This window comes from Pongo pygmaeus, chromosome 10 (genome assembly GCF_028885625.2).
Source record: "Pongo pygmaeus isolate AG05252 chromosome 10, NHGRI_mPonPyg2-v2.0_pri, whole genome shotgun sequence".
In the NCBI taxonomy this organism is placed as follows: Eukaryota; Metazoa; Chordata; class Mammalia; order Primates; family Hominidae; genus Pongo; species Pongo pygmaeus.
In genome coordinates this window covers 17876066-17890042 of record NC_072383.2, presented here as the reverse complement: position 1 = coordinate 17890042, position 13977 = coordinate 17876066, and the positions used below count along the sequence as shown (strand labels likewise).

General features: G+C 33.9%; 1 pseudogene; it reads left to right on the top strand.

The window, feature by feature from the left end:
• The first annotated feature begins 8427 nt into the window (after positions 1 to 8427).
• LOC129009979 (26S proteasome regulatory subunit 4-like) lies at positions 8428 to 9843 on the top strand (annotated as a pseudogene).
• Positions 9844 to 13977: the final 4134 nt, after the last annotated feature.

The following is a 13977-nucleotide window of genomic DNA, read 5'->3' as shown; positions in this document are numbered from 1 at the left end:
AACACAAGCTAAAGGCATTTAATATTTTCAAAATGTTTTTGAATCTAGTCAACATATGTTTTCTATGCTACACCATGAAGAAAACCAGCGGGCCTTGCTTTCACTCCCTCCATTAAGTCAGTCAGTTGGACAACATAATATCATTAAAAGTGAGAAACCCCAAATCCAATCCATAAACCCAGGAAAAGCCTCAGGTGTTGACAGATTTCCCATCTATTCTTATAAAACCTGATTGTGGAAATTATCTCCAACATCAGAGGGTCTTCTCAGAAATTTTTAAGACCAGAATTATGTCTCAAGGCATGAAAACTCCCTTGATCCCCTAATACTTAAAAAGATGACAAGGTAAGGAACAATTGGGGGATTTTCATCCCCTCTTACTCTCTTGAATAGAGAGTACAAGATTGTTTCCAAGGTTTTAGCTATGCGCCTCAATGATATCATTCCTGCCCTCATATGCTAAGATTAGGAAGGATTCATCCTGGGTAGCTCTAAGAAGATAATACCTGAAAAATATTTCCATGTAATCCATCAGTAATATCTCTCCAAAATCATCATACTGATAAATCAGTAACTGTTTTTTGAAAGAAATAAGTAAACTTAATAAAGAGCCATTAGGTGATCTTGTCCACACCATTAGGTTGATCTGCTCATAGAAAATATTTAAATCTCTAATTCGCTTATTATGCTTCAATGCTCATCTTACTTCCAGCCAAATTACCACAGCTCTTCTGCCATCTGGTCATCATTCAACTGTTGTTTTTCTGATGTCAGGAAAATTTTAAACACACAGGAAAAAGACCCTAAGGGGTTTTTGAATGGCTTGTGTTTTTGCTAAACTCAGATTTCCCAGTTAAAAAGGGGGGATGGGGGACAGAAAAAGGCCTAAGATTTGGAATGCTGACTGCTACAATCTCTTTAATCATGAATCTAAAATATGATCATTTTAAACTGCAGTTTGGGCCAGGGTTATGTACACACTAATACCTATATTATGAATGAGGTTTACTAAGTCTATCCAGCAACAAAATATCTAGCATTCATTCACATAATTATTATTTTATTCAATAACCACTTATGTACTGGGAGAAAAGCAGTAAGCATGAATCTGTGTGTTAGGCCATTCTTGCATTGCTCTAAGGAAATACCTGAGGCTGGGTAATTTACAAAGAAAAGGGTTTTAGTTAGCTTGTGATTCTGCAGGCTATAGAGGAAGCATGGTGCTAGCATCTGCTCAGCTTCTTGGAAGGCCTCATAGAGCTTTTACTCATGGCAGAAGGGTAAGTGGGAGCAGCAGGTCACATGGCCAGAGCAGGAGCAAGAGACAGCAAGGAAAGGTGCCACACCATTTAAAAAAACACATCTTGGGAGAACTCCTTATTTGAATAGAGCCAAGCCATGAGGGGTCCACCCCATGACCCAAACACCTCCCATGAGGCCCCTTCTCCAGCACTGAAGATGACCTCTAAACATGAGATTTGGAAGGGACATCCAAAATAAATCAATCTGCATAGGTATATATTTGGAAATAGAAAGATTGTGCCATTGTGAAAGTTAGTTTTATTTCTTTCTCTTTTCTTTTTACAGCGATAAATACACTATTTGCTAAGTAATGTACCATAAGATATTGAAGGTTAATTACAGAGGATTCAAGAGATACAAATAGAGTTGAAAAATAAGAAAGAAATATAGCCCCTACTCAATTTTTGGTTATCAGTTGTCAGCATAGTTCTTTCTGCGTTGAAATCTGTATCAGTTTGCTAGGGCTGGGTGGCTTAAACAATAGAAATTTGTTTCACAGTTCTAGGGGCCAGAAATCCAAAATTAAAGTGTTAGCAGGGTTGATTCCTACTGAGGTCTGTGAGTAAGAATCTGTTCTCTCCCCTAACTTCTGGTGGTTTGCTGACAATCTTTTTGTGTTCTTCAGCCTGCAGAGACATTGCCTGACATTTGCCTTGATGTTCACATGGCAGTCTCCCTGTGTGTGTGTCTGTGTCAACGTTTCCCATTTTTGTAAGGACAACATCGATATTAGAGTGTTAAGGGCCCACTCAACTCCAGTATGATGGTCTTAAATAATTACATCTGCAATGACCTGATTTTCAAATAAGATTATATTCTGAAGTAATGAAGATAAAGGCTTCAATATATGAATTTTGCAGGGAACAGAATCCCACTGTGGTATGCTGTTATGTTATGGCAGCCATGGAGAAGATAATTTTTCTTGGCTTAAGAAAGCAAAAATGATGTTTTTGTGTTAACTGTATGCACTTAAAATGTTAAAATTGTGTTATCAAAACACAACTTAAGTGCTCACACACCAAGAATTGCCAGCTTCCAAAAACAATGACAGTTTTCAATTCTCATGACACTCAACTTCTTTGCTTCCCTGTGCCAGCTGATATCCTACTTTTTGAAACTCTTTCTTCAAAGTTATGATAATAATAGCCTTTTTCTCATTGCTCTGTCCCTTATTTTGCTCAGTCCTAACTGTAATTTTTTTTTCTTTTACATCTCTGAAACATGCCCAAATAGACTGTTTAAACACATGCAATCATTATTTCCTTTAATTCTGTTGACTCCAACACTTTGATAACTAGGCAAACTTCATTTCTGCATTCCAAACTGACATTTCTGATTTCTTAACACTGAAAATCAGTGTCAAAAGGGAACTCAAAATTATCTCCCCTGATGCCCTCTCCCCACTCCCAACTCCAAAAAAATCTACTTTACCATACAATTTTTCTATTGGTTTTAATGACACTGGCATTCTCTATGCCTTTCATATCTGAAATATCAAATATCTTTATTTCTTATTCTCTATACATAATTAGTTGTCAAGTAAAGCAAATTCTATCATCATAATATATTTAATATTCATACACTTGGTACTAGTCATAGTGTCACTATTTTAATTGAAAACTTTATTATTTTTATATTTTACTAAAATAACTTCTTACCGAGTCTGCTTACTTTCTAATATTATCTATTATTCCTATAGTAAGGTCAAATTCAAGTTCCTAAAGCACAGATTAAATCATCTTTGTTCAAAAATAGCCAATGACTTCTGAATTTAGATTCCTCTTCTTTTTTATTGTTTTTAGATGGAGTTTCACTCTTGTTGCCCAGGCTGGAGTGCGATGGTGCAATCTTGGCTCACTTCAACCTTCTCCTCCTGGGTTCAAGTGATTCTCCTGCCTCAGTCTCCCGAGTAGCGGGGATTACTCTAATTAATATTAGTATAATATGTTATATTATTATGTTACATATATTGTAATATATTATTATATAGCTATGATATATTAATATTTTATGTTAATGATATTAGCTACATTATGTGGACATTATTTGCCTGGTATTTGTCTAATTTTCACTATAATTCTAAGAGTAGAATTTGTGTGTGTTTACATTTTAAAGATGATTAGAGAAGATAATTAATTTCCCCAAAGTTCTGTAGTTATTCCTGCGTTCAAAAATGTTTGTTGAGTACTTCCTTGGTGCTGGGACTTCTGATTAGTAATGGGATTTCAGCGATGAAAAAACAAATGTTTTCCTTGTTTTCATGGAGTTTATAATCTACTTGGGGAAACAGATTTGAAACTAGTATACCAAAATTAAATAAAATGATTCCATATTTGTGTAAGATCTTGGAATGAAAACAAGGAAAATTATGAGAAAAAGCATAACATTGGTAGGGATATGGAAAATCCCTGAGGGTGGACAAGAAATTATTCCAAAGAGGAAACATATAGTATAGAGCCTAAAAGGTGAAAAGTAGCATGCCATGTGAACTTTAGAGACAACAAATATTCAGTGCAAAGGGATGTACACATTTATAAAATGTACACTTTTAAACAATGTACGCATTTCCTGATATAAGATGGTATTTGATAACATAGGAAATGGTAGATTAATATGGCTGGAGCATAGTAAAAATAGGCAGAGAAATAACACTGGATCTAGAGATAGAGCTAAATTGTGCAGGGCTTGTGGTCAATGACATTTTGTTAGGATATGGTCAAATTAAGAATATATGCTAAATATAAAGGGAAGTCACTAAAGGGTTTAAAGACAGGTCCTGAAATAATTCAATAAAGGTATCGAGGATATGATTTCTATTGTTTGCAGGATAGATTTGGAGATGAGAAAGCGTAAGATTGAAAGCTAAGTAGTGGATTGTAGATATTATGGGAGCGTGAATTACAGTGATGAGTCATTCACTGCAGGCTAGCACTCAGGCTTATATATATATTGCTTTCCATGAGAGCTCTAATTTTGATTATTTAATGTGAAACACTTATGCAAAATTAGGACAGCATAAGGAAAAGTAAGTTAATCCTTTTTATGATATCATTAGTGGTAGCCCAGACCAAGATTTATCAGAAGTTCAGAAGTAGTACAGAATTAATGTCACCTCCTCAGAGTCCATGGTCATCTCTCTTCAGTCTGGGCTCTGGCATCTATTTTAGCAGCATCTTTGAGCACACTAGCTCAGTATACATCTAATTTTTATCTTTGCTTCTCTGATTTCAAAGGTTTATTTGCATGCCTAATTTTTGATATTAAATTACTTTCCTGATTGAATTATGACTAAATCAGAGATAACAGTAGGTGATAAGTTTTGAACATATTTTATATACTTTTATTAGATGTAAAAATAAACAGTTAATTTTTAATTTTAACAGATTTATGGGATGAGAAAAAGAGAAAAGGAAGACATCTAACATATTTGCTTTAGCAATCTAATAGGTGGATTATTTATGTAATAAAGTGAAGATGACTTGTGGAAATAGGTTTGACAAAGGTAGAGGAGAAAATAGTTATTCGTTTTTTTAAAGATATTCAACCTAAGGTGTAAAATAAGTGATTGTACAACCAGGTATTTAAGAAGACAAGAAAACATGAGTGAACACACCAGAAAGAATAAAAATAGAATTAGCCTTACAAGAACACCAGACTATAAATCAACTATGTTTACTGTGTTCAACAAAACAAAATTCAAGCTCGAGAATGTTAGCAGGAAATAGGAAAGTATAAAATTGACATAGTTAATTTAAGAAAAGGAAAAATTCTACACCTGAAAAACATATAAAAGCTAAAATTAACGATCAATTGTAGCATTAAATAAAGGTTAGGCAAAGTAAAGAGAGAATTAAAATGTTTGCAAATAAGTGAAAAGACAAAATGGAAACTCCAAGGAGAAAGAATATGTGACAGATAATAGAAGATACAGTACATTTAGAGAAAATTTCAAAAGAATACAAAAAAGAGAAAAGTGTAGAAACTGTAGCTAAAGAGATGTTATAGATAATTATCCAAAACTAATAAAAGACACCAATCCACTGTTTTGAGAACACTGTATTAACTTTTTAAAATTTATACCTGAAGAGCAAAATAAAAAAAAAAGAGACAGAAAAAAATATAAATGCATCCAGGAAAAAAAGATAACATTGAAATGGTAAAGGACTGATACCTGATTTCTTTACAGCAACAATGGAGCCATTAGACCCTGTCAAGATATGTATAAGATACTGAATAAATGAACAGCCAATTAAAAATATTATGTTGATGCACACGTATGTTTATTGCAGCACTATTCACAATAGCAAAGACTTGGAACCAACCCAAATGTCCAACAATGATAGACTGGATTAAGAAAATGTGGCACATATACACCATGGAATATTATGCAGCCATGAAAAAGGATGAGTTCATGTCCTTTGTAGGGACATGGATGAAGCTGGAAACCATCATTCTCAGCAAACTATTGCAAGGACAAAAAACCAAACACTGCATATTCTAACTCATAGGTGGGAATTGAACAATGAGAACACATGGACACAGGAAGGGGAACATCACACACCAGGGCCTGTTGTGGGGTGGGGGGGAGTGGGGAGGGATAGCATTAGGAGATATACCTAATGTTAAATGACGAGGTAATGGTGCAGCACACCAACATGGCACAAGTATACATATGTAACTAACTTGCATGTTGTGCACGTGTACCATAAAACTTAAAGTATAATAAAGAAAAAGAAAAAAAAGAAAATATTATGTTGAGCAAAACTTATTCTTAAAAAATAAAAGAGAATGGGGATGTTTTTCAAACAAATAACTATATTTACTGTCAGCGGGGCAATAAAACAATATATAATATAAAATATTTAAATATATTTGCACATATATAGAGAACATATAATACATAAACATATTTTGTGTTATGTATATGTGTGTAAAACTTTTATGTTTTTATTAAGAAAAGATGGGGATTATGATTGGGACCTCGAATAAAGATGAGGGCCTCCTTTGTTAGGAAGGGTTAATACTGGGACCAGCAATTGTATAATGATGAAATTTATCATGAGTCAGCTACCCAAGTGGGAATCTTGGGAAAATGATTTTCTTGATAAATGGTTAAATAAAAGAATAGACAAAAAAACAAATATGTTAGCAACAAAAATATCAAAGATGTTAGCAACAAAAAAAATGGATATATATGGAAAACTGAACCAAATTAAAAGGGAAATGTACATCTTTTCAAGAAAAAACAAGAATGTTCACCAAATAGAGCATTTGCTGGGTTATATCATATAGAACAAAATTTAAAGGACTGAAATTATATAGATAATGTTCATTGGCCACATTAAATTTACACTAGTGATTAATAAGTAAAAGACAAATGGAAATATCTTAAATATTTGGAAATTAAGAATATAAGCTAAATAATTCATGGACTAAAATAAGTGAAAATGCAACTAAAATATTTTGAACTAAATTTAATAACAATGTGGTGTATAAAAAGAGCTTGTGAAGTACAATTGAAGATATGCTTATAACAAAACCTATAGCCTTCAATATATTAGAAAATGCTTTAATAACTTTAAAATTAAATTTGTAAGCATCTTTTAAGAGTCAGAAATAGAATTTCATTCTAAGCAAAAGGAAATAAGATGGATGGAAATAATAAACAGAAGTCAATACATTAACAAATATGAAAAATCTAATAAAGAAAATTAATAAAGAGTTGTATATTTAAAGACTATTAAACCTGACACATTCCTCTCAAGATTGATCAAAACTAAAAGAAAAGAGAGATACAAGAAAAGAATGAGGAATATATACTATCACAGATGGAAAAGGAAGTATTAATATATATCTTATAGATATTAAATAGATAATTTAAAATTTTAGATAACATATCCAAATTTCTGGGCAAAAACATTTAGAGAAGACATCTGAATGGTTATAGAACAAAATATAAAAGAAAATGAATGAATAATGTATAATCTTCTGTTGATGTAAACTGTAGACCTACTTGATTTACCAGTGAATTCTTCCAAACTTTTGTGAAGAACTCATACCAAAGTAACATCAACTCTTATACAAAACATAAAAAGAAGAAACACTTTCAAACTAATTTTATGAGTCCAAGATAATCTTGATACCAAAAGCTGACAAAGACATTAAGAAAAAGAAAATGGTCAGGGGAATCTCTCTGATGACTACAATACTAACATAATAACCTAATGACATACTTTAAAAAGCTCATATACTGTGACAAAGTTAAATTTATTCCAGGAATGCAAGGTTGGCTTAACAGTTTAAAAATAGAATAATTTGCCATATTAGTAAGACGTATTTATAGCAAAGTAAGTATAATGTAAAACCTCATTAATCTGATCAATTATTTCTACAAAAATTCTATAACAAATATTTTACTGTTTTCCAATTATCAGTTTTATGTATGCCAATTAACACTTTGAATATTTTACTGATGGTCTTACTTTATAAGCCAACAATAAATGACCAGTTTTTCAATTAGATAAGTAGATAGGTAAATGATACAAGAAACTGAAGAAGAAAACAAAAATAAAACTGTATTATAAGGAGGAACATACTCAAAGATACATATTTATTTTAAAGTGAGGGAACAATTCAAAATTAGCACAAAAATGTGAACTATTCAACAGTCTTTATATAGTTTCACTTCATCATTTATAAATGAGTGATGTTAGGGTCTCATATTACAGAAGAAAATACATTCCATAAGGATTAGATATTTAACAGTTTAAAAAAGCTATTGTAACTGTGATGAAGAAAATGTAATTAAATATTATTTTGAGAAGATTATTCAGGTAAAGTGATGATGATTTCTGCCTTACTTATGATTATTAAAAAAGAAAAGTCTAAATACCCCAAAGGAGTGAATATAATATTTTTTATACAATACTTTTTGAGATGCAAAATACATTTTTGAAATTTTTTAAATGCCAAGTGACGATATTATAAATGAAATGCAGAAATGTATATGTACGTATCATATAGGTGTATATAGCTTTAAGGGTATCTATCAGTATGCTTTTAGTGATTATCATCGACTGTTCTATTTTAATTATTTCCTTTAAAAATGTCTGGTGCCAAGGCAAGATGGGTCAAAGTCAGAGTGGTGGTCATGGTCCTGGAGGTCAAGAAGGATGATAAGGACAAGAAAAAGAAATACGAACTTCCTGTACCAACTAGAGTAGGGCAAAAGAAGAAAACAGACCAGATGTTGCCAACAAACTGCCACTGGTGACAACTCACACTCAGTGCCAGTTAAAATTATTCAAGTTAGAAAGAATTAAAGACTATCTTCTCATGGAGAAAGAATTCATTAGAAATCAGGAACAAATAAAACCATTAGAAGAAAAGCAAGAGGAAGAAAGATCAAAAGCGGATGATCTGAGGGGGACCCTGATGTCCGAGGAATGTTGGAAGAGATCACCCATGACAACTATGCCATCGTGTCCACATCTGTGGGCTCAGAACACTACATCAGCATTCTTTCATTTGTAGACAAGGGCCTGCTGGAACCTGGCTTGGTCCTGCTCAACCACAACGTTCATGCCATGATAGGGGTGCTGATGGATGACACGGATCCCCTGGTCACAGTGATGAAGGTGGAAAAGGCCCCCCAGGAGACCTATGCCAATACTGGAGGATTGGAAACCAAATTCAGGAAATTAAGAAATCTGGAATCTGTGGCGCTTCCTCTCACCTATTCTGAATACTATGAAGAAATGGGTATGAAGCCTCCTCAAGGGGGTCATTCTCTATGGTCCACTGGGCACAGGCAAAACTTTGTTAGTCAAAGCAGCAGCAAACCAAACCCCAGCCACTTTCTTGAGAGTGGTTGGCTCTGAACTTATTCAGAAGTACCTACGTGATGGGCTCAAACCCACGCTGGAATTGTTTCGAGTTGCTGAAGAACATGCACCATTCATCATGTTTATTGATGAAATTGATGCCATTGGTTCAAAAAGATACAACTCAAATTCTGGTGGTGAGAGAGAAATTCAGTGAACAATGTTGAAACTGTTGAATCAGTTGGATGGATTTGATTCTAGGGGAGATGTGAAAGCTATCATGGCCACAAACCAAATAGAAACTTTGGATCCAGCACTTATCAGACCAGGCTGCATTGACAGGAAGATCGAGGTCCCCCTGCCCGATGAAAAGAATGAGAAGCACATCATTCAGATTCACACTAGCAGGATGAGGGTGGCCGATGATGTAACCCTGCATGACTTGATCATGGCTAAAGATGACCTCTCTGGTGATGACATCAAGGCAATCTGTACAAAAGCTGGTCTGAAGGCCTTAAGAGAACTTAGAATAAAAGTAACAAATGAAGACTTCAAAAAATCGAAAGAAAATGTTCTTTATAAGAAACAGGAAGGGGATCTATTTCTAGTGAGCCACAGCTGCCATCAGGAAAATAGTTGGGAGATTTCCCATCCCCTGAAAGGGATGAGGTTGGGGGAGTTGCCCAGGGGAATCCCTGTTCCCATTGATTTTTCTTAGTAAAACATCCTGTGTGTCTTTTGGAGTACGATGTGTAAGTGCCCATTGGGCAGCCTTTGTCTGTTTGTCACTGTGCAGCACTCTGCTCCCCAACAAAGCGTGCTCCTTCACACACAAAGTCTGTATTTTCTAGCTATTTTTAATGAATTTGTAGTACTTTTCTGTACAATGAAAGCATAATTTAAGTCATGTTTTTATGTATTTTTAAAATCCATCTATTTAAAAAGATTTGCAACAAACCACTCCCTCTAATATACTTCCTCACCACAGCCTACTCCCAGGACACAATACACTTCAATCTTTAGTCTATACTATTTGTATTGATTTATGAATATATAAGTAACACAACTATATATGTAATTTTAAATTCTGGATTCTTTGAAATATCACCATTATACAATGGTAACATTTTTGAAATGCATACAGAATCTAACAACGCTCTCTATGTGAGCGTGTACATAGTTCACTTCTTTGACTCTTAGTATGAAAAATGTCATTATTATGTACAATAAATATTTAAGATTTACATAATTGAGACTATTATTATTCAGACATAAAATATCTGTCAAATATACACTTTATATACTTAGTTTTTCCTGAAGATAAAAATATACTTTAAATTTTTCTGTGTCATTCCTACATACCTCTTATTAAATGTTTTCAAATGTGCTGACAAAATTACAGAATCTTAATATTCCCCAGTATATCAGGTAATCTATCACTTTCCATTTATTTTTTTCATTCTCTTGCTTCTTGACCTTCACCCTACCTTATTACCTTATGCTTCTCTTACACCTGGAGTATTAAATCATTCTGTTTCAATCTAGTCTCATCGCTTTCCAAGCTAGCAGGAATTCCAAGAGAGTCACTCACAGCCTTTTTAAAAAAGGTATTATGTCTGAAACTACTTTTACGTTAACCTCATATTTTGATAGCTTGTTTATAGAAATTTATATTGAAATTTCTTACTGTCAATGTTCCTTTGTTATCTAGCTTATGAGTTTAAGTTGAGAAAGCTGACATTGTCTTAGTCTGTTTTGTGCTTTTATAATGGAATACTACAGACTGGGTAATTTAGAAAGAACAGAAATTACTTTCTCACAGTTCAGAAGGCTGGGGAGTCTAAGATCAAGGTGCCAGTATCTGAAGTCTGGTAAGATCTAAGTCTCTGCTTCCACGATGGTACCTTGAACAATGCATCCTCTGGAATGGGAGACACTTTCTTCTTCACATGACAGAAGAGCAGACGATGAGTGAGAACCTACTCCCCTAGGCCCTTTCTATAGCATCATTAATCCATTCACAAGGGCAGAGCCCCCACGACTTAAACACCTCCCATTAGGCCTCACTTCCCAATACTATTGCATTAGGGATTGAGTTTCCAACACATATATTTTGAAGGACACATACATTTTGAAGGACACATTCAGACCATAGCAGCTATAATTCAGATTCTTACCCCTTAAACCCTCTTATGCATGGCCTGCTTTTTCTTTGTAAGAGCATGAAGTTTCATCATTCTCTATATTTGATTCCTCTGTTTTCAGAACAATGCCTCACTCTTGTCATTCATTGCCCCTGGTGTCAAGTATCCTATAATAAATTTATCCAGAAAAACAAATGTCTCTTATCTTGTTTGAGTACACAGTGAATAATCACCTGGCCTCCTAGGATAAGGAGGGAAAAATATGACTGTAATGGACATGTTTTTAATCCTGTTCCTCATACCTACTGAGGGAAACATTGTGGATTGACCACCTAATATCATCATACCCTCCTTCTGCTAGGGTTCTCTACATGACTTAGACACGTGGAATTCCATAGTCTGTTCTCTAGATTTCTAAGTATGAAGCAGCAGTTGTGGCATGATTACAAAATGCAATTATGGGTACATTCCTGATTTCATAACTCCACAGCCACTTCAGAAATAACCTCTTTAGAGTTTCTGGTCTGTATTGCTCTTTTCATCTTTCAGGAGGGCCAGTCCAGAAGCTAATCTACCAGCTCTTTCAATAGCATAAAAAAACTAATTTCCTGTATTACATCCTTTCTTGCTTAAAATGCCTCATTCTGTAAATGGAACCCTATTTGATCCCCTTACTCATTTATGTTCCAGAGAATCTGGTGTTTTCAACTCTTAAACTCTTTTAGAGATCAATGGTTTAAATCTGCATGGCTCCTGTTTGTGCTCAACTGTTGTATGTTCTTCAGTTTTACCTATTTTTGCTTTTTTTTTCTTTTCATCTTCTAAAAATTTGCTGGTATTAATTATCTCCTGACTTCTCCCCATTTTTTCTATTCTTTGGGTTTATAACCTTTTTTATTTGTTAAATATTTTGTGAGGGGAATAGGGGAGTTTGAGGAAAAATTAGAAATATACTTTTTTATCTAGTCTACAATTTTTAATAATGTTTATTTATAAATTGATTTGATAAGAAATAAAACAATTAATGGGAGAGGACCAAAACAAGAAAGTTTGTTTTATATATATGAATTGTATGCTGAATTCTTGTGTTTCCTATGGCATTGCATTATAGCAAAACTAAAAAACTCAATAGTCAAAGAGCAGGAAACATGAAAAAGAGTTCTTAACAGATATAGGAAGTGGTGACAAGTAGAGTCTAAGTAGAAACAGTCCAACCTGGCACAGGAATGGCTAAAATATGCAGTACTTCTAATATTTAATTTTAGTTATCTTGTTTTGCCATTTTTCTATGCCATATCTTTTCATGATAATTTAAGGAATGAAGAAGAAAGCATAAGTTTATGAGTGGAATGAATTGGAGTAGAGATGAGTTGCCATATAAGGAATTAAAAAGAGAGCAAACATTTTGAGGCAATAAAAACAGGAGGGACATTTATGCTTACTCCTCTCCAGTTCATCATATATTAAGGAAACTAAGAAATATTGGGAAAGGTACCGGCTTGCCTAAGTAGTTGGAATGGTGATTTAAGCTATTTTGTTTGTATAATTTTAAAATTTCCAATGACCCTCACATTGTCAAAACTAGTATATTTTAATGAAGTGACAAATTTAATTCTGGCATAAATTCCTAATCTGGGAAAGAGACTTTGGAGACTATGCTACCCAGCAATCTTACATTTCGGAAAGATGTATATGTAAACCACCCAAGATTGTGGATCCCTATTCTTAACAATTAGATATGTGACAACCTCCTTCAAGAGTTATTTATCATTCTGACAGTCAAGAAGTCTATTTCAAGACTTTTTTTTTCTGGTATGAGAAAATAGTGTTATGTGGTAAAAATAGTTGTGGGCATTGTACTCAACAAAACTGGATTCAAATTTCATCTACTTAGTGCCCAAGGCCATTTGTTAAGTTTGCTGAACTTCCCTTAGTCTCACCACACATCAATAAATGGACAGCAATATCACCTACCTTGCATATATGTTGTGAGACGTAATGTATATTAAGGATATATTTCAGAGTGTGGTATACAGCAAGATTCAATCAATGGTTCTTTTTACTGTTATTTAAAATGTAATTAAAAGTGCCTAAGTTAAGTGGATCATTGGATATCAAAAGCTGTAATCCTAATATGTCCATAGCCAACAAAGTGAGTTAAGGAGTGAAAAGTATCTACAGAAGGGAATTCTGTATAGTGTGAAAGTACATTGAACTGAAACAGAAAAGACGTGAACTCCAGCCCCAGTTTTATGCAGTAAAACCAATTTTGTGCACCTCTACAGACAAGTTACCTCTCTGGGTAGCAGCTGTCTAGCCAGAGTAACAAAGAAACACAACCAGACAAAAACAGACAGGAGATTTGGGTTACAAGATCATTAAGGTCCCTCCTTGTTCTAAGACATGAATTTTACTTATTTTTAAAGGCTGACATCATATCAAAGAAAGCAAGGCTTTCGAGATAGCAGTAGAAGGTTCTGGGACCTCTTTCTTACAAGAAAAGCAGTCAAGTATATTTTTAGAGGAGAAAAGATGACTCTGGGAACATAAATGCCTGAGTAAGTGTATTGAATTTTCTTTCACTTCACTTTCAAGTAACAGTGGTCCCAGTTTAACAGTTGTATAGGTGTTTTTAAACAATTCATCTCTATCTCATTTTAATTAAACATGCACTCTCTCCAGTACCCCACTTGTAAAAATGTAGTTTG